Source organism: Protopterus annectens, chromosome 12.part0 (genome assembly GCF_019279795.1).
Source record: "Protopterus annectens isolate FY-2018-M chromosome 12.part0, PAN1.0, whole genome shotgun sequence".
NCBI classification, from domain to species: Eukaryota; Metazoa; Chordata; order Ceratodontiformes; family Protopteridae; genus Protopterus; species Protopterus annectens.
Genome location: NC_056746.1, coordinates 36,151,992 through 36,177,087, shown reverse-complemented (window position 1 = coordinate 36,177,087; position 25,096 = coordinate 36,151,992). Strand labels below are relative to the sequence as shown.

At 41.0% G+C, this 25,096-nt stretch overlaps 1 protein-coding gene across 1 annotated transcript in view; it reads left to right on the top strand.

Moving 5' to 3' along the window:
- LOC122816127 (vitellogenin-like) overlaps nt 1–25,096 on the top strand; it is a 278,394-nt gene that overhangs the window by 57,306 nt on the left and 195,992 nt on the right. The gene's annotated exons all lie outside the window — the stretch shown is intronic.

Below are 25,096 nucleotides of genomic sequence, written 5' to 3'. Positions count from 1 at the left end.
ATATATATATATATATATATATATATATATATATATATATATATATATATATATATATATATATATATATATATATTGTTTGTTTGTTTGTGTCTTTCGGCTTTTCCTGGTTAGGGGTCACCACAGCAGAACTCCGGTCCGCTAATGATTGGCAGTTGATTTTTACATACCGGCTTGCCAGGCCTGGTGCACAACCTTCAATGAAGGTATGCCCATTCACGCATGTCTCCACGCAGAAGGCGCTCTAGCTGAGAATTGAACCGGACAGCATCTTACTGTGAGGCGACAATGCTACCGCAGCACCACCACCGTGATATTTATATACATACCCAAAACTACACAATCACGAAGCCCCTAAAGCCCGAAACCGCAAAACCGCGAAATTCAAACTCCTAACACTTGCAAACACCATTACAACACACACGCACACAAGTAAACAACCACACATGCCCACCCTTATTATATGTAGGGGGGCAAGCGCCCCACCCCCCTCATGTGGGGGTCTGCACCCCCCACACCCCCCTACTTAAATATTCTAACTCCAAGGTCGCACTACACACACACACACACACACACACACACACACAAAACACCTTCGCACAAACTACATTCCTCTCGCACACACACATCACAGTAACAACACACACTAACACACACAACAGCCCCAACCCAACACCCTTAAACATAAACACTTACCTGAGTCCATGAACACATCGCAACACCAGAACCACTAATTCAAAATCTCCCGCATTCGAGATTTTGAATTTCACGCTTCTGTGGTTGCGATCTTCTGATCCGTCCAATTTATGAACTCGAAATACTAAAATTTGAGAATGTTAAGTTGTCAATCTCGCCTTCATTCTTGCTGGAAGACTTGGCACTTGCTTTAGCTCGAGAACTCCTTTTACCAGCTCGAGGCAACCCTATATCCCATGATGCAAGGCGGAACTACCCCAGATCTCGTTTGCCGCTTAGCGAAAGAGGTCTCCTTTGCCAGCTGAGGTAAGTTTTTTCTTAGTCAAGTAAGAAAAAGTGTAGTTAGGGGTTTATTTTTCCCTGTTAGTGTTAGTGTAGTCTGTAATTAGTTACAGCCCACCCTATTCCCTATTTTTCAACCTTTTTATAAATTTTTTATAAGTTTTGTCTAAAGTAGTTTAGTCAGGCCTAGTCCCTTTCTGTTATCCCTTCCTGTGTGCTTGTGTAAGGGATTAATTTGTGTGTTTGTTGGGACTGTTTGTGTTCTATCCTTCTAGGATGTCTAAAGAAGGCAAGGTCTCAGGCTTCAAGAAGTGTGACCAGTGCTGTCAGAAAATGTCTCTGACAGACGGTCACACTTCTTGTGTTTATTGCCTGGGGCCTTTGCACCTGCAGGACTCCTGTGCTGTGTCATGCTTTTAGCCAGAGAGTCCTGCAGGAAAGGAGGAACAAACTAATCCTCCGAGGTTTACTTAAACCTGAAGGTTCTCCTCCTAAATCAGGGTCAGGAAAACATCTTAAGCCACCGAAGGTTCAGGCTACAGTGTCCAAGCCTCCTCCGGTGGCTCCGGCCCGTCGGAGCCGATATCGCCCGGCTGGAGTCGATACTTCTTCTACTGAGTAGTGGGTTCGGTGCGGCCGGCTCCGATACCCTGACTACTGTGGCCTTGTCGGCTCGGCTGGAGCCGACACTTTATCCAGCATCGGAGCCGAAATCCTCGGCTCCATCCGAGTTCTAGGGACTTCGGCCCGATGACTTCGACCCGAAGAGATCTCGGTCCCCTCTATTATGAGTATCCATTGGCTCCGGGATCTCCTCTTTGTCGGAGCGAGCCATCGGAGCCGATCTTGAGATCTTCCAGGCTGTCTGACCACGACTTGGAGAGGGTGGTAAGCAGGCTGTTGAAGTCTCAGGCACTGGCCCAAATGCTCCATAGCCCGTCTCAACAGACTTGGCTATAGCCCCAATTCTTGAACTTCCTCCTCCGACTCCACACCAGAGTTCGGAGCCGAGCTCTTGGGACAGCGACTGTTTGATGCGGAGCCGATACATCCTTCGGCTCCATCGTCCTCGGCTCCGATCTCCTCCTTGAGACCTTCCTTGGAGGGATCCGGTCGCCGGGTTTCCACTGTCGGCTCCGAGGGGCTAGTGGCATCGGACCCTTGTCCGACCCGCTCTCCCTCTCGGGGCTTCGGCTTTGGTAAGCTCGGCGCCGACATCGGCCTCGAGCCTTCTCTCTCCTTGGAGCCGACCATTCCTGTTTCTTTGAGCGGTGTGTTCCGGTCTCGGGGAGAGGAGCCTTTGAGGTGATGAGGAGTGTCCTGGCCTCTGAGCCTGGTCAACGGTCTATCCCTCTAGCTCCTCCCTCATCAGTGCCTGCAGATGCCTCTTGCCAGCCTCTTGCCCTCAGGCCCAGGGATCCATCGCCCCAGGTTTCCCCACTGGGAATTTCCTCCTCTTCCGAGGTTTCTCCTGACCCTGCAGGGGAACCCCTCGGAAGAGGACGTAAGAGGAAACACACAGACTCCCTTGAGTCTACTCCATCTGATACCGACTTAGATGAGTCGGAGTGTTCCCCACGCTCCTCCTCTGAGCATGTCTCCTTTTCATACATCCTTGAGCTCCTCAAACAGAGGGGAATTGGCCTCCATTGCCCCCTCCGAGGATGAGTCGGTATACCTGGTGGCTTTTGGATCCCGCCCCTCCACCTCCTGGGTGTCTCCGCCTTCGACCCACTCATGCAGGTAGTGGCTCGAAGGCGGGGCTCCAGATTCTGTGGAACCTGTCCCCAGGAGACCATCCAAGTTGATTACAGCACCGTCGGATAAACAGTTCCTTTCCAAAGGTGTCTCTGTGGATGCTATGGTGCTGGCGGCGCCACTAAGAAGGAACTGGCGGATCCTTCAGTACCTGTCCATCCTCCTAATAAGGATTCTAGGACCATGGACAGGTATGGAAAGCGGATGTTTTCTTCAGAGACCTTTGCTATGCTCGCTGAATTACCTTTGTCACTTCACCAGGCTTCAACGAGATATTCTCAAAGAACTGGGTGAAGTAGTCCAGGATCCTTCTGCTGCTGGGGCTCAGGAAAGATTGCCTCACAGCTTGCTATCCTGAATTCCATATCTAACTCCTCTATGCGGCTCATATCTTATGCAGCCGATGGAGCGAGCAGGGCCGCAGGCACAGGAGTTGCTCTTAGACGCCAAGCCTGGATGCGGCTGTGTAATTTTATGGACCCCTTTAAGGCGTCCTTCACTAATACCCCCTTTGATGGTTCGGCTTTGTTCGGCCTCAAGTGAAGGATACCTTGACCAGGTGTGAGCAGGACGGTAAGACTCTTTCTGCCGTTGGAGTCCAGTTTTCCACTCCTTCTAGACCATATCCCAAGGGTCAGAAAGGGGAAGATGTGGTTCCGTAAAGTCCAAGGAGCTACACCGGACACACGTGGTCAGTTTACCCCCAGAGGCAGAGGGGTAACAATAGACGCCCTAGAGGCAGGGGGTCCTCAGAACCAGGGCAACAGGGAGTCTCTTCCTGAGAAGCCCTTTCAGCATCCCTGAGGTGTTGCCCGACTGTCCACCCTTGGAGGCAGTCGGGGAAGGATTTCACTGTACCCAGTAGCCTGGCAATCCCTATCCCAAGAGAAGTGGGTACAGTCGATTATATCCGAGGGTTACAAGATCCCTTCGTAAGGTTTCCGTACCTCTACAATCCCTTCCAGACATCTCACCCAGTCAAAGGGATTTGGCAAAACAGGAGGTTTCAAAACTCCTAGAAAAAGAGCCGTCCAGACAGTGCCGCAGACCAAGTAGGATCCGGCGTCTACTCAAGATTCTTTTGGTCCCCAAAAGGACGGGAGAGTGGAGACCAATATTAGACCTCAGCAATCTGAACAGATTTGTCAAAAAGGCAAGATTCCGGATGGTCACGCTTCAGTCCATTCTGCCCTTTCTGGGCAAGGACAACTGGATGTGCTCTATAGACCTTCAGGATGCACTATCACATAAAGATTCACAGGCGCTCCAGGAGGTTTCTCCGCTTTCAGCTAGGGACCAGTCATTACCAATTCAGAGCCCTGCCCTTTGGCCTCACTTCAGCCCCCAGAGTGTTTACCAAATGCATGGCAGTGGTCACAGCTCACCTGAGACGTCGAGGATTCCAGGTGTTTCCTTATTTGGACGACTGGCTCCTCTCCGCCACCACCAAGTGTCAGCTTCTTCAGTCCAGAGACTACACCCTACAGCTTTGCAAGAATCTGGGAATTTCAGTAAATTTCGTAAAATCTTCTCTGCTGCCTTGCCAATCTATCACCTTTATAGGCGCAGAGTTAAATACCGTCAAAATGTTAGCCAGACTAACAGATCAAAGAATTCTGGACATCCAAAAATTTGTTCAGCTTCTGTTACAAAGCAAAAAGATTAAAGCCAGGTTTGTCCTGAAAGTTCTAGGTCTAATGGCTGCGGCCATTGTTCTTCTACCACTGGCTCGCTTTCACATGCGTCTCCTACAGTGGATGCTTTTCACACAGTGGTCGTATCACGATCTTCCGATGAGACACGAGATCTTAGTGACACAGTCTTGCAGGGCTCATCTGGGCTGGTGGATATCCTCCCCTCTTCTTCATCAGGGCCGACCCTTTGTTCCCCCTCCTCCAGTTGCCACAGTCACCACGGATGCCTCCCTGATCGGGTGGGGGGGGCATTATCAGGGCAGGATGGTCCACGGTACGTGGCAACCCATAGAATACCATCTGCACATAAATGTCCTGGAGATGAGAGCAGTGCTTTTAACGTTGCAAGCCCTCGACGACTTTCTTCCCACGGGGACTATTGCAGTACAGACGGACAACATGTCCGTGGTCTGGTACATCAACCAACAGGGCGGAACCAGGTCCTATCCCTTATGTCGAGAAGCTCTCAGACTTTGGCAATGGGCGATCTCTTCTCAGCGGTTTCTGATAGCAACGCACATCCCCGGCAGGTCCAACCTATTGGCGGACAGGCTAAGCAGATCTATTCTGATGCCTCACGAGTGGTCTCTCAATCAATCTGTGGTGGATCAGATTTTTCTGAAGTGGGGCACTCCTTGTTGCATCTTCGCTACCCTCAAAACAACAAGTGCCCAGACTATTTCACTCTATTTCCTTCCAGGCCAACCCCTGAGAGACTCTCTAACCCAGGATTGGCCGGGGACTTCTTTATGCTTTTCCTCCTTTTCCATTGATTCCACAAGTCATTCAGAAAGCCACCGTTTTGAGAGCCAAATTGATCCTCATTGCTCCCTTTGGCCTCGACAGATTTGGTTTCCGTCTCTGCATCGTCACCTTCTGGTGCAGCCCTGGCATCTGGACCCAGTTCGGATCTTTTGATCCACCAGTCGGGTCAGCAGCACCGGGCCGCTCATTCTCTCAACCTCACTGCTTGGTTGCTCCACTTCCTTCCCTAGCCAGGCTACCAATGATTTCTGACTCAGTCAGAGACATTTTAGTGTCTTCTTTGAAGTCGTCCACTAGGACTATATATGCTAGCAAGTGGCGACGGTTTTCGATTTGGGCAAACTCCAGAAATATTGATCCTTTTACTGCTCCTTACATTCTGTTTTAGATTTCTAGCTGGAGGTTTTTCATTCTTGATCCTCGTCATCTACAGTCAAAGTACAACTGGCTGCCATTTCCAAGTATCATGTTGGCTTGCATGACAATAACATCATGTCTCATAGATTATGCAAGGCCTTTTTGAGAGGAGTTTTCTCCTAAAACCACCTATAAAGCATCCTCCTCCGCAATGGGATCTAAACTTAATGTTAGCATCCTTGATACTACCTCCTTTCGAACCGTCTGCTTCATGTTCTTTGAAGTTATTGACATGGAAAACTATATTTTTACTGGCTGTCACTTCTGCTAGAAGGGTTTCGAGATTCAAGCTCTCTGTATTCGTTCACCTTATTTGGTTTTCCATAAGGACAGGTATCGTTAAGAACTAACCCTTCCTTTCTCCCCAAGGTTGTATCTCAAACCAATATTAACCAATCTATAGAATTACCAGTCTTTTTCCCTAACTATTCTGACAGAGCTGAACAGAAATTGCATTTTTGGATGTCCATCGTCAGCTCAGGTACTACTTGCATAGGACTAAACAAATTAGAAAATCGGACCAATTGTTTGTCTCTTATGCAGAAAACAGGTTAGGTCTTCCAGTTTCTAAAGTGACCTTATCCAGATGGTTGACTTCCACCATTTCCTATGTGTAATCTCTCAGAGGCAAACAACTACCTTCTAAGCCAAAAGCACACTCGACCAGGAGTCTATCCACTTCTGCAGCTTTTCAGGATAGACTTCCCATTGATACCATTTGTGCAGCAGCTACTTGGGCCACGCCTCATACCTTTGTTTCTCATTACAAGTTGGATTTGGCCTCCAGAGATAGGACCAGTTTTGGTTCCACAGTTCTCAAGAGTCTGTTCCATTGAGCCACCCGGGATACAGGTGCTAGGGACGGTCCCATCCAGCAAGAATGAAGGCGAGATTGACAACTTAACATTTAGAAGTTATGTACCTACCATAACGTTCCATGTTAGTTGTCTTCTCTCGCCTTCTTGTGCCCTCACTCCTTCGCCCTGGCCTGGACAGATCTTGAAGAGTTCCTATCAGTTTGTTTCCTCTGGATCTTTGTTATGAGGACTTCTTTTAGGAAACTTTGTTCCTATTTTGGTTAGGATAACCTTTAGCAGGGTAAGTTAGCTGCCAAACGAGATCTGAGGTAGTTCCGCCTTGCATCATGGGATATAGGGTTGCCTCGAGCTGGTAAAAGGAGTTCTCGAGCTAAAGCAGTGCGAGTCGGAGCCGAGGATCGGCTCCGAACCCATCCAGCAAGAAAGAAGGCGAGAGAAGACAACTAACATGGAACGTTATGGTAGGTACATAACTTCTAATTTTAGCATTTCAAGCTTATAAATAGATAGATATATAGATGTATATATGTGTGTGCTTGTGTTTTGTGTGTGTGTGTGTGTGTGTGTGTGTGTGTGTGTGTGTGTGTGTGTGTGTGTGTGTGTGTATATGGATTCACTTCAGAAGCTCGAAATACTGAAATTTCAAATTCCAGTATTTCGAGCCCAAGAAGTTGAATCCACAAAACAACGAAAACTAAAAACTGCAAAATTCAAAACCTTGAATACCGGAGGTTATGAATTTCACGGTTTTACTACACATGCACACACACACACACACACACACCATTACTCTACTACATGCACCCCCCCACACCGCCCCCTACTTAAATATTCTCACTCTGAGGTTGCACTACATACAAACACACACAAAACACCACCACACAAGCTACATTCTCCTCGCACACGCACTTCACAGCAACAAATACACTAACACACACCACAGCCCCTACCCAAACCCTTTAACACACACACACACACACACACATTTACCTGAATACATGACCACAGCGGAACTTTAAGAAGCGCGAAATTCAAAACCTCCGATATTCGAGATTTTGAATTTCGCTCTTCTAAACTTTCGCTATTATGTGATTTCGGCTTCTTGGGTTTGAAATACTGAAATTCGAGATTTCAGTATTTTGAGCTTCTGAAGTGAACCCATATATATATATATATATATATATATATATATAGTTTACTATCGAAATGTAAAAATGAAAAAAAAAAATGGTACTAATCAATGAATTGTTTCATTGAAAGTACAAATAACCTAATGGCCCTATTGTTGAAAAACAGCTGTTAATGCCGAAAATGTCGACAGTGACATTTTACGGCGTTAACAGCAATGCCACCCTTGCCGTAACTCCCTAACCCCTACACCTAACATCCTGTTTATGCAGAGGGGGCAAGGCCCCCTGCACACCCCCCGTAACTTAATATTCCAACACTGAAATCGCACTACAATGAGGAAAGGGATGTAGTTCCCTAACTGCACTGTACTGCGATCTCTGTACATAATCGAACGTTATATTTGTGAATGCACAATCCATTCACAAATATAACATTTGCTCATATAATCCCACACATATGAAGTATTCGAACATCTGTAGTTTGAATACTTCATAGCCGCAATTGCACAGGAAATTCTCGGTCTATATTAGATGAGCGAAAGTTCATCTTAGCTAATGCTCACTTGAGCGTAATATCCAGATAATTGAACCACAATTGTAAGATTGGTAAAAACCGAGAAATTCGGGACGGTTGGGAGGTCTGTCCACGGTACGTGGCAACCCATAGAATACCATCTGCACATAAATGTCCTGGAGATGAGAGCAGTGCTTTTAACGTTGCAAGCCCTCGACGACTTTCTTCCCACGGGGACTATTGCAGTACAGACGGACAACATGTCCGTGGTCTGGTACATCAACAAACAGGGCGGAACCAGGTCCTATCCCTTATGTCGAGAAGCTCTCAGACTTTGGCAATGGGCGATCTCTTCTCAGCGGTTTCTGATAGCAACGCACATCCCCGGCAGGTCCAACCTATTGGCGGACAGGCTAAGCAGATCTATTCTGATGCCTCACGAGTGGTCTCTCAATCAATCTGTGGTGGATCAGATTTTTCTGAAGTGGGGCACTCCTTGTTGCGATCTTTTAGCTACCCCACAAAACAACAAGTGTCCAGACTATTTCACTCTATCTCCCCTTCCAGGCCAACACCTGAGGCACTCTCTAACCCAGGATTGGCGCGGGAACTTCTTTATGCTTTTCCTCCTTTTCCATTGATTCCACAAGTCATTCAGAAAGCCACCGTTTTGAGAGCCAAATTGATCCTCATTGCTCCCTTTTGGCCTCTACAGATTTGGTTTCCGTCTCTGCATCGTCACCTTCTGGTGCAGCCCTGGCATCTGGACCCAGTTCCGGATCTTTTGATCCACCAGTCGGGTCAGCAGCACCGGGCCGTTCATTCTCTCAACCTCACTGCTTGGTTGCTCCACTTCCTTCCTAGCCAGGCTACCAATGATTTCTGACTCAGTCAGAGACATTTTAGTGTCTTCTTTGAAGTCGTCCACTAGGACTATATATGCTAGCAAGTGGCGGTTTTCAATTTGGGCAAACTCCAGAAATATTGATCCTTTTACTGCTCCGTACATTCTGTTTTAGATTTCCTAGTGGAGGTTTTCATTCGGGATCCTCGTCATCTACAGTCAAAGTACAACTGGCTGCCATTTCCAAGTATCATGTTGGCTTGCATGACAATAACATCATGTCTCATAGATTATGCAAGGCCTTTTTGAGAGGAGTTTTTCTCCTAAAACCACCTATAAAGCATCCTCCTCCACAATGGGATCTAAACTTAATGTTAGCATCCTTGATACTACCTCCTTTCGAACCGTCTGCTTCATGTTCTTTGAAGTTATTGACATGGAAAACTATATTTTTACTGGCTGTCACTTCTGCTAGAAGGGTTTCCGAGATTCAAGCTCTCTGTATTCGTTCACCTTATTTGGTTTTCCATAAGGACAGGGTATCGTTAAGAACTAACCCTTCCTTTCTCCCCAAGGTTGTATCTCAAACCAATATTAACCAATCTATAGAATTACCAGTCTTTTTCTCTAACTATTCTGACAGAGCTGAACAGAAATTGCATTTTTTGGATGTCCATCGTCAGCTCAGGTACTACTTGCATAGGACTAAACAAATTAGAAAATCGGACCAATTGTTTGTCTCTTATGCAGAAAACAGGTTAGGTCTTCCAGTTTCTAAAGTGACCTTATCCAGATGGTTGACTTCCACCATTTCCTATGTGTACTCTCTCAGAGGCAAACAACTACCTTCTAAGCCAAAAGCACACTCGACCAGGAGTCTATCCACTTCTGCAGCTTTTCAGGATAGACTTCCCATTGATACCATTTGTGCAGCAGCTACTTGGGCCACGCCTCATACCTTTGTTTCTCATTACAAGTTGGATTTGGCCTCCAGAGATAGGACCAGTTTTGGTTCCACAGTTCTCAAGAGTCTGTTCCATTGAGCCACCGGGATACAGGTGCTAGGAATAGCGATCCCATCCATCAAGAATGCAGTGAGATTGACAACTTAACATTTAGAAGTTATGTACCTACCATAACGTTCCATGTTAGTTGTCTTCTCGCCTTCTTTCTGCCCCTCCCTCCTTCCCCTGGCCTGGACAGATCTTGAAGAGTTCCTATCAGTTTGTTTCCTCTGGATCTTTGTTATGAGGACTTCTTTTAGGAAACTTTGTTCCTATTTTGGTTAGGATAACCTTTAGCAGGGTAAGTTAGCTGCCAAACGAGATCTGAGGTAGTTCCGCCTTGCATCATGGGATATAGGGTTGCCTCGAGCTGGTAAAAGGAGTTCTCGAGCTAAAGCAAGTGCCGAGTCGGAGCCGAGGATCGGCTCCGAACCCATCCAGCAAGAAAGAAGGCGGGAGAAGACAACTAACATGGAACGTTATGGTAGGTACATAACTTCTAATTTTAGCATTTCAAGCTTATAAATAGATAGATATATAGATGTATATATGTGTGTGCGTGTGTTGTGTGTGTGTGTGTGTGTGTGTGTGTGTGTGTGTGTGTGTGTGTGTGTGTGTGTGTGTGTATATGGATTCACTTCAGAAGCTCGAAATACTGAAATTTCGAATTCCAGTATTTCGAGCCCAAGAAGTTGAATCCACAAAACAACGAAAACTAAAAACTTCAAAATTCAAAACCTTGAATACCGGAGGTTATGAATTTCATGGTTTTACTACACATGCACACACACACACACACACACACACCATTCCTCTACTACATGCACCCCCCCACACCGCCCCCTACTTAAATATTCTCACTCTGAGGTTGCACTACATACAAACACACACAAAACACCACCACACAAGCTACATTCTCCTCGCACACGCACATCACAGCAACAAATACACTAACACACACCACAGCCCCTACCCAAACCCTTTAACACACACACACACACATTTACCTGAATACATGACCACAGCGGAACTTTAAGAAGCGCGAAATTCAAAACCTCCGGTATTCGAGATTTTGAATTTCGCTCTTCTAAACTTTCGCTATTATGTGATTTCGGCTTCTTGGGTTTGAAATACTGAAATTCGAGATTTCAGTATTTTGAGCTTCTGAAGTGAACCCATATATATATATATATATATATATATATATATATATAGTTTACTATCGAAATGTAAAAATGAAAAAAAAAAAACGGTACTAATCAATGAATTGTTTCATTGAAAGTACAAATAACCTAATGGCCCTATTGTTGAAAAACAGCTGTTAATGCCGAAAATGTCGACAGTGACATTTTACGGCGTTAACAGCAATGCCACCCTTGCCGTAACTCCCTAACCCCTACACCTAACATCCTGTTTATGCAGAGGGGGCAAGGCCCCCTGCACACCCCCCGTAACTTAATATTCCAACTCTGAAATCGCACTACAGTGAGGAAAGGGATGTAGTTCCCTAACTGCACTGTACTGCGATCTCTGTACATAATCGAACGTTATATTTGTGAATGCACAATCCATTCACAAATATAACATTTGCTCATGTAACCTGCACACATATGAAGTATTCGAACATCTGTAGTTTGAATACTTCATAGCCGTGCAATTGCACAGGGAAATTTCGGGTCTATATTAGATGAGCGAAAGTTCATCTTAGCGAATGCTCACTTGAACGAATATCCAGATACTCGAAACCACAATTGCAAGATTGCAGTACAGTGAAGATGGGAATATTTGCCCTTTCCTCACTGTAGTGCGATCTCGGAGTTGGAATATATATTGTTTAATTTCATTGTTTCATTGAAAAGTGTTTCATTGTTTATCTTGTTAAAGTGGAATTTTTATATGGAAGATTTGAAATGTGTGCAGCACTTTAAATATTTTGGCACCTTTACGAAAGGATTTATTTAAATAAGGTTGAATACAATGTATTTTGTTTTTCCACTTGAAAAAGCCCTGCATTTGAGTCAGGGTGAAAGCGCTTGTGATATCCGAATAAAAATTTGACTGCCATCCTTGTTCTTGCCTTGACCGTTTTTCTGGATTGGAGTGTGTCAGTTTTCTAAGTTCCAGTGCACTTTTAATTGAACAGTAGTAGTTTAGTCCAGGCTTCCTAAAAGAGTTCAGCTTTAATTGCCACATGAGTTCATGTTTCTCCAGAATATTCGGGATGTCTCCTTCAAGATCACCCATGTTTATGCGATCCAGGATCTGGAACTTAAAACCTGTGTCTTTTATGAAGAGAAAGGTGTTTGGCTAGTGCATTATTTTTACACCCAGAACAGATCTCTGACAAATGACATGAAATCATATGCTTGAGTTTATTTACAGTCTTGCCCACATAGAATGCATCACATTCATTGCACTGTGCCCTGTAAATTACTTTTGTAGTGTTACAGTCACCCTCTGCACTGGTCTTAATGATTTCCTTTAAATAAGGGCAATAAAATCTAGCTAATCACAAATTACCACAGAGATGGAATCATTTTTAAGAAACCTGAACAACTTAGAGAATTATTTTCTAGTGAGAAGCTATGGAAGTCAGATGCTAAAAAACATCCTGGAACCCACTATAGAACTGAAAAGGACTGAAGCACCTTCACTCAATCTCCCCAGAAGGAGAATATTAAGAAATTCCACAGAGAATAACAAATGCAAAAATAGCTGCATCCTGACATACACTTTGGATTATCACAGTATCAAAAATGTTATTGAAGAAAACTGGGACACTGTCACAGGAAACCCTTTTTTGATTAACATCTTAGGTGAAACCCCATCCTTTGTTCATAGGAAGGCCAGGAACATTAGAAGTTTTGTTGAATTTAAACCTAGACCATATGAGAAAAGCACTAGATGTGAAACTAATTGTACACTTTGTATATTTATACAGCAAGGTGATATATATATATATATATATATATATATATATATATATATATATATATATATATATATATATTTTATAGATAGTTTTTAGAGTTCTTGTACACAGACCTGAAGAAGTCTAGAAGGACTAAAGTGATCTTTGTTAACAATAGGTTATGAAAATAGATTATGATTTTTACAATTGATTTTTTACATGCAAAATGTATATGTATATATTTATATATATTTTTTGATTGCCAAATGGACTAAGGTTGATATATTTCCAGCCATGTAGTATATTGTCTTGGATAAAATCACAGACTTATTTAGAGGTACCACATCATTATAAATTTTATTTGAAGTACATAAGGGTTATATTATTATGATAGCTACTAAGTAGGGCAGGACCATCTCGAATGTCACACTGATGGGGGAAGGGATGTGAATTTAACATGTGTACCAATAACACTTTGTTTTACAGCACAATAAACCACTCCCTTGCCTGATAAAAAGTATATATATATATATATATATATATATATATATATATATATATATAGTTAGAAAGCTTGTGAGGAAACTATTACTCTGTTTTTGTTTTACTTGGATCGCTTGTCTGTGTACTTAATAAAGGATTTTCGAGTGGAAACAGACTGCCTGCCTTGCTTGGATTACTTTTGAATACTTAGTAATTCTGTACAAATATATATATATATATATATATATATATATATATATATATATATATATATTTTTTTTTTACTTAAGACGAGTTTAAGTTCACTACTTCTACTACTATTGTCTGATCTGATTAATATACAGTGATTAGAGATGTATGGGCTGAAAATCTTCCACACAGAGAAGTTTCTTACACTGTTTTCTTTTTGGACCCATTACACTTGTTTAGTGGGTTGTTTTGAGACTTCAGGGATACCATGGGGATTACTTGTTTTTTTTACTTCTATATTTCCTAACCTTATGCATTTTAATTTCTCTGTCTCGGAGTGTGAATTGTATGCATTGTAAACTGTCTGTAACTGGAGCTTTTCTCCTTGGGTCTCCACTGAAAATGGACTTCTGGCCCAGCTGGACTAATCCAGGTAACAAATTTCAATAAATAAAATAAATATGTAAATGTTTACCAACACTAAGTAATGTTGACTATTCCACTCAAGTATGTCGGTGGCGACGGTTGACCAAGGTAGTTCAGGAATCTGGTTTAGCTGAAGTGGCTCTTTTTTGGAAATGCAGTTTAGTGCTATTGCAGACTGAACAAGATGATAGTACTTTATTGACATCTTTTGACAGAGAAGGCCAAAATACTAGTCTTCTTGCCCTTCTTTTGGCAGCTTCAAAACCTGGGTAGCTACAAAACCAAATCTGGATGTACTCATGTTGTAAGGAAGTAGGAACGACAGCTTTAGGACCTTTGAAAATTATACCATCTTCCGTCAACATCTCATCTCTGTAAGAAAAATAAGGTTGCGCTTCTGTTGCTACACAAGATTGCTTTGACGGCCATCCAGCATTGATGAAGTGGTTGAGCTTTTGCAAAATTGGATCAGTCTTTGTATGATCTCTTAGCTCATCAAGTCTTGTGGTAGAAAAATTATGCACTTCCATGACATCTAAGTCAAAATTCTCTGCATCAAGCTTTTCTGCGGTATACCTGGGTGATCTGGATAAGCTATCAGCCAGATAAAGAAGTTTGCCTTTAGTATAGACCATTTTGAAGTTGTACTTTTGTAATCTGAGCATAATTCTTTGTAGTCTTACTGGAGCTGTATGCATAAGCTTCTTTAAAATAGTGACTACAGGCTGATGATCAGTCTCAATCAGGATAGCTTAGCCATAAATATAATCATGCAACTTCGAGCATGTGATCATAATTGCCAAAAGTTCCTTCTCAGTTTAAGCATACTGCATCTCGGTTTGGGTAAGGGTTCTAGATGCATAGGCTACTGGTCTTCCCTCTTGAAAAATAACTGCACCTAGACCAATCTTTGAAGCATCACAGGAAAGAATCACTGGTTTGTGGATATCATAGTATCTTAATGTAGGTGGACTGCCAATTTTCTGTTTAAGGTCATCAAATGCTCTCTGGTGTTGTTCCAACCATGTCAGCTGTCTTAAGGGCGCTGATAATTCACTGAGGTCTGGTATAAATGTGCCCAAATAGTTAACCATACCAAGAAAACGCTGTAAGGCTTGGACATTGTCTGGAACTGACATCTCAAGAATGGCTGTTTGGAAGGATCTGGTCGTAAGCCTGAACTGGTAAACAAATGCCCTACATTAGTAATTTCTGGTAGCCTAAATTTACATTTCAGAGAATTGATATTTAGATTCACTTCACATGCTCTTTCCAGAACTTTCCTGAGGTTTCTATCATGCTCTGCTTCACCACTGCCTCCATCTAAAAAATTATCCACTATTATATCACATGGATAATCCAAAAATATTAGCTCCATTGCACACTGAAAGACTTCACTGGCAGAATTTATTCCAAAAGGCATTCTTAGAAATCTGTATCTACCAAATGGTGTGCTGAATGTAGTCAGTAGTGAAGATTTGCGATCTAGCATTACTTGCCAAAATGAACTCTTTGCATCTAAGACGGAAAAAACAGTGGCATTTGGCATGAGGGTAGCAACTTCCTCGATTGTATGCATGGGATGGTGGGGTCTCTGTAATGCTTTGAGTCTCTTGGGTCAATACATATTCTGATTTCATCTGAGCGACTACCATGGAAGACACCCATTCAGTTGGTACTGTACTGGACAAATCCCACCTTGCTGCACCATCTTATCTAAATGGACTTTGATTCTGTCCTGCATAGCTATCGTAACTCTTCTCGCTGGTCTGACCACTGGACTAACCTCTGGGTCTAATCATGGAGTGCACATCCAGAAGTTTACCTAGCTTGCCTTCAAAAACATCAGCATACCCTGAGAAAATAGCATCTGTGAAACTGGAACTAGGACATGTGCTTACATGATGGACTTCTTTGGTTACACAAAGCAGGTTCATTCTTAAACTGTCTCTGAGATGTAATAATGACTGCACAGGTCTTCTGACTACATAAAATTGCAAGCTGTAACTGTGCCCAGCTGAATAGCATGAAAGGGCTAATGAGCCTTCAGTTTGAATCTCTTCACCTCCATAAGCAACATGCTTCGCACAGTTGGCCACATTAAGTTGTTTACCAGCTCTTACTCTAGAAAATGTTTCTGTTGGCATGACATTGCACTTTGAACCAGTGTCCACCTTGAGCTCTGTGGGTATACCATTGATCAGGGTAGTACAAAACACTACTTTTTTGCCAACAAATCTACTGCATTAACATTTTCACCAACCACTGATACACCATGTACATAGAAAGTAGAGTTGCGGCTTTCTATATGATCAACTTGCTTTATGAGTAACCTTTCCTAATAAATGAATGAGGCTTGCTTGATTTACAAAGCTTTTGAAAGTGGTTCCATTTTTTTACACTTATAACATTGGTGACCAAATACTAAACACTTTTTTCTCTTTTTGTTTCATGATTGGCACCATAATTACAACAGTTAACAAGGAGACTTGACTTGGGTTTTGCTGACTCACCCTTATGCTGCACTGAGCATGTCTGCTTTACTGAGCTAATCTTAGAACTTACTGCAGGGGTATGGGCTCTCCCTGGAAATTCTGAAGGGGCTGCAGCTATCATGTGCTTGGGCCTGTTTCTGTTAGCCACGTGCTGCATGCTGTCTACACTTGCTCTACAGGATGTTGAAACCATGCTCTTATCACTTGCAAGCATATTTGTGTGCCTTTCTGTAAGCTTGTGTATTTGACAATTCCCTATGGCTTTGCTTAATGTTAAATCACTGTCTCGAAGCAAAATCGTTCTTATAGCAGCATTATTAACACCACACACAAGCGTGTCTTTTATCCACTTGTCTTTCATATCACCAAACCTGCATGTTTTAGCTTTGTTTCTCAAGTCAGTAATATAAGCTGCAAAAGTTTCTCCTGTCTTTTGGTCTGTTGTATAAAATAAGTACCTCTCCAGTGTAACATTTGTTTGGGGGTTACACATTTCTCTAAATTTATGCCTCAAGCACTCATGGTCATCCCTCGAGTCAGCTTGTACAACAATGTGGCGGTTTCCCCTTCCCCTGCATATACTGCTGGTGCATGGACAAATGAATGTTCTCTTTCAATTGCTTTTGACCCAGCTAGATTAAACAGAATAAATATACTTGTATGTGCATCTTTGTCAGAAAAAGCTGCTTGTATGAAAATATCGTATTCCTGATCTAATACTATCCAATTCTCTGCAATATTATGATCAAACTCAAGTGGACTGGGTCTGCAAAATGCCTCTGTCATGCCAGCACACAATAATAAACACCCTTGGAATTATGGGTCTATATTAGATCAGCGAACTCTTAAAAAAGCGAACGCTGATTGATCAAACTTAATTAAGCGAATGTTCAAAATATCGAAGCAACAGAAACCTGAATTTTTTCCTAGGGAAAGAATTTGGTTGTCCGTTTCTGTTGCTTCAGTATTTTCAGTGCTGTGGTGGAAAGTTACGGGTCGCATTCAGGTAAGTGTGTGATTGTGTGGATGTGAGTGTTAGGGTGGGTTAGGTGAGTTAGGGTTAGGGCGTGGGTTAGGTATGTGTGCGATTGCATGGACGTGAGGGTTAGGGCAGGTTAGGTGAGTTAGGGTTAGGGAGCGGGTGAGGTGAGTGTTCGATAGTGATGGACCTTAGGGTTAGGGTTTGGGTTAAGGTAAGTGGATAGTTAGTGGTATGTGTATAGTTTAGTGTAGGGTTAGGTGTCAGATTTTAGGTGTATGTGTGTGGATTGCTGTTTGTTTGGTGTGCTTGTGTTGTGTGTATGTGTTTTGGATCAGCAAGTTATTTACCTAGGAAAATAATCACTGATCTGACAGTTCAAGATTGTAAGCTTTCGCTTACATAAGTTCAGCATTCGCTGATCTAATATAGACCTGGAATTATGTATGAACACACACACATATACGTCAGAAATTTATGCCATAACTTGTAACTATGCTCAGCAGCACAATAGACTCTTCAAAATAACTGCACCTTGTAAAATAAGTTTCTGTAGTACAAGAACACTTTGAAATCAGTGTGCTTTGTGAAACCATCCCCCTATCAGTGTAAGAAACACTTTGAAATGACTGCACTTTGCAAATAAACTGTACACAACACAAGAACTTCTTAAAATGGCTGTACTTTGCAAAATAAATCTATGCAGTGTAAGAAACCCTTTGAAATGACTGCACTCTGCAAATAATATGCACATAGCATAAGAAAGTTTTCAAAATGACTGTATTCTGGCTGCACTTTGCAAAATAACTACTTTGCACACAGTACACTCTTCAAAATAATTGTACTGTAATAAAGCACACACCCTGCATACACTTTGCACACTCTGAGGTACTTTGAACATCTCTCATTATTCCCTGAATAGCTTTAGTCAATGCAGAATAGTAGCACATAGCAGAAAACAGAGTCTTTACTAGAAAAATGCAGCTGCTTTGCTTTTCTATGTTCACTTTGCCCTTTTATTGCACTCATTATGCTCATTTTGCCCTTTTATTGCACTCGTTATGCTCACTTTGCCCTTTTATTGCACTCATTATGCTCATTTTGCCCTTTTATTGTACTTGTTTCATTTTGCCCTATTATTGCACTCGTTATGCTCATTTTGCCCTTTTATTGCACTCGTTATGCTCATTTGGCTTTCAACATGCTTGTTATACCTTTCTTGTGCTCATTTTACTTTTAACATGCTCGTTATGCAAATCAGTAGTTTTGAACACACTCAAATATTTCAAATAACTTTATCAAATATCATGGTTTTGAACATTTCGCTTAATTAATAATGTGTTTTGTGCTTTTCATTTGATTAATAATACGTCTTGTGCTTTGCATTTGATTAATAATACATTTTGTGCTTTGCAAATATTTTCTATTGTTTTCTTTATGAAATAAATAATTTATGCAAGTTTTTCATTACTTGAAATTAATTTCTGACCTTTTTGAATTGTTTGAGCACTATATCACTTAACTTGCTCAATATACTTCAACCGTTAACTCTGCACCTCATGGCTTGAAAATGTTTCACTCTTGATCCCACTTCTGACACCATGTCACTCGTCCGGTCAGGATAAAACAGATGAACAGTTGTGGGTTCAGTTCAAGCAGCTTTATTATATACAAACACATGGATTGAGGCTTAGTAACTTAAACTTAAATAAACTTATAAACAGACTGACTACCACACACATACATGTTAACACTCTGGCTGTTCTCTCAAAATGGCACTGCTGCTTGCATGTGCTCTCTATTTATGTGCATGTGCCACACTTTGAAATGCTTCTTAAAGTTACAACACATGCTGTATTCTACAATGCTAATCTGACAAACCTTCCAACATAGTAAATAAACTCAAGGTGGTACTGCTCAAAGCTAGGAGTCTCAATGAGAATCTCCACTCCCTGGAAGCACTTCTCACCTTGAGGAGAGCCATAGATCCCTGTCTCTGACCCGAGATAACCATACCACATATTTGAATGTATTGGAGTCGCTCACAATTCAGCCCAACACCATATTCATGGGTGAATTCAATTATCCCATCGTAAAGTGGGATACATATACAACCACTAACATGCAGGTTAAAAAATTCCTGGATTTTGTCAATTCAAACACTCTGGAACAACTTGTCTGAACACCATATAGGGGGTGCAAGGAACGTTGCACTCCTCCTTGTGTAATATCCTCACTGATCAGATCAGATCACAGAGTGGAAACGCTTCAAATAAATATAAATGCTGAACTCCCAGAAAACCCCAGGACCTTTAAGATCTTTTCCAAAAGCTAGCTACCTCCTTTTAAGCAATGGCATAGCTAAATTTTAAGCTCCCTCAAACTCAGAGAACACAGTGGCCTATGTAGAAGTGTTTACAGAAATCCTGTACAAACATGTTAATAACTTCACAGAAACACCAAAACCAAACCAAAATAAACTTCAACTCCAAAAACAAGCCTCCTTGTTGGACCCCCAAAATAGGTTGTACAGCAAAGGAAAGAAATTCCAGTCCAAAAAAATAGGAAGGGTTATACCCAAAATTCAAAAAAACTCCATCAGTCTCAGTAAGCAACTCAGGGACTAATCAAGCCCACTAAAGCCAAAGGTGAAGCAAAAATAGCCTTCAGGCTGATGATAACCATAAGGCATTTTTCAATTATGTATGCAACCTTAATGGCAGCACCCAGTAGTGTGTTGAACTAATAGTAAATGGAACTTCCTATATGAAACCAGGGAATATAACACATTTGCTGGCCGATAAATTTAGCTCCAATTTCACCTCTCTATCACTCCCAGTTTTCTCCCAGGAAATACCCTCTACCATTTCTCCACAAACTGTCACTAAAGAACAGGTCCTCACTGCATTCTGCAGGCCTAAAGACACTGCATCAATGGCTCCTGACACTATCCCAGGATGCCTCATAAATAGCTTGAAATATGACCTATCAGGTCCACTAGAATCTCTATTCAACCACAGCCTCTAGACAGGCTTCATCCCTAAGGAATGGAGGACTACAACTGTCATCCCTCTACACAAAGGCAGACCATTAACAGACTTAGAGAACTACATACCCATAAGTTTGACTAGTCTTATAAGCAAGGCCATAGAAAGAATTATTGTGGACCTGATAAACAAAAATATGGGAAATCATTAAACACTAGACCCATCCCAGTTCAGTTACATCAAGGGCTGGTCATGCCTACTAAACTTGGTGGACTTTTCCAAGAAGGTCACTAGAGCCATGAATGAGAGCAAAACAGTACACATTTCCTACCTTGACTTGGTAAAGGCATTTGACACCATACCTTGGTTATTATAGACAAACTCACAAATTTAAGCATAAATCCTTCTGTCAACTGATGGATAGCCAAATGGTTCCCAGATAGGACACATGAAGTTAGGGTGGGGGATCCCACTTCTCTGAAGTCAAGACAAATATAGAGAGCCTTTGGCTGACCAAATTTGCTGACAACTGCAAGCTGGGTGCAGTCACTGAATCCCCCAAAGATGTAGATATCCTACAGGAAGGTCTGACACAGAATCATGACTTAAACCTGATTGCAAAAAATGCATCATCATATCCTTTGGTAAGATGACCACACCTGCAAATTACAGCATTTATAACAATCCCCTTTGAGTACCCAGTGGTAAGGGACATGGTAACTAAAGTTGACAGTAACCTGAACTTTAGTCATGCTATGTCAATGGTAGTGAGAAAATCCTTTTATGTGGTGCAAAGGATAAATAAGGGCATGGCATCCAGATCTAAAGAGATCATAGTCTCACTATAATCAGCTCTCATTAGACCAGTAAATGAGTACAGTGCACCATTTGGCAAGTACCTGACAAGGCATTTGCAACAGCTGGAGTGTGGCCACAGTGGTTTCTTACTAAAGAATACAGGGTGTAAATAATATGTCCTATGAGGACCACTCAGAGCCCTGTCCTTGTGCTCAGTCTCCTATATATTACTGATGTGCGATCTATGCCTAACCTACAAGGCATTCTCTAATCAAATCCTGATGGATCTGGTATACAATCAGAAAGCAAATAACAGTAGAGTTACATGATCTAAAGATCTAAGCCTCATCTGTGATAGAAACAAAATATGCTGGAGGGACAGGTATCTATCCTGGATATTAACCCCTTCTCTGGAACAGAATCATCATTCTTGAGAAACAGAGCTCATCCATATGCCTATTCAAACACAATTTGAACTAGTAAAAACAACAGGCAAATCCACAACTTGAGAAACAGATTTAATTCTCTGATGTCTTGGCCGTAGCCTTCAAGGAGTAAAAAACTCATCAACACAATTACATTATATATGATACATATCAATTAATAAAACAATTATACAATAAATCAATTAAATATAAAACAATCATTACATCAAATGAGTACTCTCCAATTTAGTTCTTCATTAAGACCATTTGGATGCAGAGTATTAAATTTCAAAATGTAAATGGCTTCTTTACGTAATAAAACTTGTTTAATATTCAAACTATCATGCCAGGAACAATTTATTTTTTCTAAAACTGTACCTTGCAAACCCTCATTTCTACTATTATGAAAATTCCTAAAATGTACAGCTACAGAGCTTTCTTCCTTGTTATTAATAATGTCCCTCACATGTTCCATAAGCCTAAGCTTAAAAGCCCTTTTAGTTTCCCCAATGTAAAATTTATTACATGGGCATTTAAGGGCATATATCACCCCCTCAGAATTACAACTAAAATTATTACATACATTAAAACTAACATTATTAATGTAAGGAAAGCTAGTAACTATAAAACTACAAGCCTTACATTTACCACACTTATGTGTACCACTTATTAGTAAACTACAATGTACATGAGCAATAGGCATAGCAAATCTACTTTTTACTAAAAAGTCCTTTATATTCCTACCTATTTTATAAGAAAATTTTAATTTGGCATTTAACCAGGATGACACATTATTCAGAGAATTAAAAAAATTCCAGTAATGGTTAACTAACTTAACCAATTCGACACTAAAACAACCATAAGTTGTAACAAAATATAAATCATCCTTTTATTCATTAATTTTATCATTATATTCAACTGGATGCCTAGTATACAACTTATTAACAACTTTTTTACATCTATGCCCAGAAAACTTCATATAGCTATTTTGAATTACTTCTTCATTGTAACCCCTCTGACAAAACATGTTCATCAATAAGTTCAATTCCTTGTTGAACACATCTTCATTATTACATAATCTGGAAATTCTAACAATTTCCCCATACGGCAAAGCTTCCAAAATATGGGGGGGGGTGGCAACTAGTGCCATGAACATATTGTACACCCCCATCAAATTTTCTATTAACAGATGTAACTAAATTTCTTCCATCAACAATATTCAAAATAATGTCAAGAAAAGGAATGGATGTACCTTTTTTGAGCCCATCAAACTCTAAAGAAAATCTGTTTTTATGTACATCTGAAATAAAATTATCTATCAAATCTCCACCATCTTCCATCAAAAAAATCAAGTCATCCACAAACCTATAATACTTGATGACATGTTTGTGAAAGAAATGACTTCTATACAAGACTTCTGACCCAAAAAGGCCCATGGCAAGATTTGCATACATGGGGGCAAAAGCTGCCCCCATGGCTGTGCCCTGTTTTTGTCGATATAAACAATCATTAAACTCAAGAAAATTATGAGTCAAAGAAAAATAAATGAGCTCTAACATGTACTCAGAGGCAGGGAGTTCTCCTAAAAAGAATCTCAAAGCCTCCATACCAAATTGATGACTAATATTAGTATAGAGGCTTTTAACATCAACTGTAACCCAGTACATACGTTCATTCCACTTAACATCTTTAATCTTTTCTAAAAAATCTAAACCATCAGTAATATATGATGGTAAGGACTTTACTTCAGTTAATAAAAAATGATGTAGGAAAATATCTAAATTATGTAAAGAATAATTACAACCAGAGACAATAGGTCTCCCTGGTGGTGTTCTCAAATTTTTATGTAATTTAGGGAGACAATAGAAGGTAGCCATTTTGCATCCTTCTATACTAAATTTATTCTTTAAATCTGATTGTGAAAAGTATCCTAACCTTTTACCCTTCTTGAGTAACTCATTATATTCCCTTAGGGCAGTACTATACAAGTTTTGTTCTACCTTTTCATAAATATCATGATTATCTAAATGGTCATTACACATTTTAAGATATTGAGAATAATGCATGATAACAAGTTTATTACCCTTGTCAGATGGTTTAAAAATAATTTCATCCATTTTCCTCAACGATAACAAAGCTTTCCATTCTTTAGAACACAGACTGTATTGTATACTAGCTCTATATTTCATATAGTCCTTAAAAGCAGATTCAATAGAAAAATTTAGCAAATTGGCCAAATGTATAACCTCATTATTTAAAACAGGGGGTACAAAACGGCTAACCGATTTAACACATTGAGTATCAAATCTATAATATGCATCATACACATCATCCGATGTGCACGAATAAAAACTATCCACAGATGTATCTAAACTATCCACAGAAGACACTGGACTTAAACGTTCCTTTAACCTACAAAAAAAATCCTTTTTAAATTAAGTTTTCTGCCAAATCTATGTACATCACTTTTCACGTCATATACACGTGGAATCACAGTTGGAATAAATTTCAGTCCCCGATTGAGAACAGCAAATTCTGTATCTGTAAAAGAATGGCCCGATAAATTAACAACATAGTCCTGTATAGGTGGTAAAAAAGGAAAATGATCACCATTTACCTCTTTTATGTCCCCCCTGTGAAAATTGTTCTCTTTGTGGAAGGCCATGCATTTCATGTTGGCGTTTCCTCCCCTGTAGACCTCCACTTGAGATATTGGTCTCTCCACGAAAAGTTTGATGAAATCTATCGGCTTGTTGCGGTGCTGGTAATACAGGAAATTCTGTATGGGAATTATCCATCTCTTCATAGGAAGTATAACCGCCCTCAGATGCTGAATGCGAGGAATTATAGGAACCCTCACTTTTGGAATCTTTATGAAACTGCAACCGCTTACGTGGCTTCCTGCGATTGGCTCTCGACAAGAAAGCCTTATTTTTCTCATAGTCCCGTATATCTCTTAGTAATTTCACCTTCTTTCTTTCCACTAACAAAGTCTCATGATCTTTAAGTTTTGCATTCATATTACTAAGAAAATCATCCATAATAGAAGCAGAAGTACATACTGTAAGATTTTCACATAGTTTTTTTATCTTCAGGCTTAATTCTTTTTGTTTAATTTTATCCCGCTGAATCAATATGTGTACCCATTTGGAAACACATTTGTGAGCCGCTGCAACCCAACGCTTATGAAAAGCCACGTCTGTATCTTTCTGCAAATCAAAAGGGGTAGTTAGGTCTTTGTAAACTCTAAGCCCTCTCGGTGTTATGTCCAACTCAACATATTTTTGCAAACCACAAATGTTAAAAAATGTAGCAGTCTCTTTCCACATATTTTTCTCCAATTCATCAAACAGAGACTTACTTTCAATACTAATAGATGCCGGTAACTTGCGTCCCACGTTGTTAAAGGGATTAGGAAAACATTTGAGTCTGTCATCTTCCCATCTATCCCACACATTAGATGTATGTCCAACCATATTTC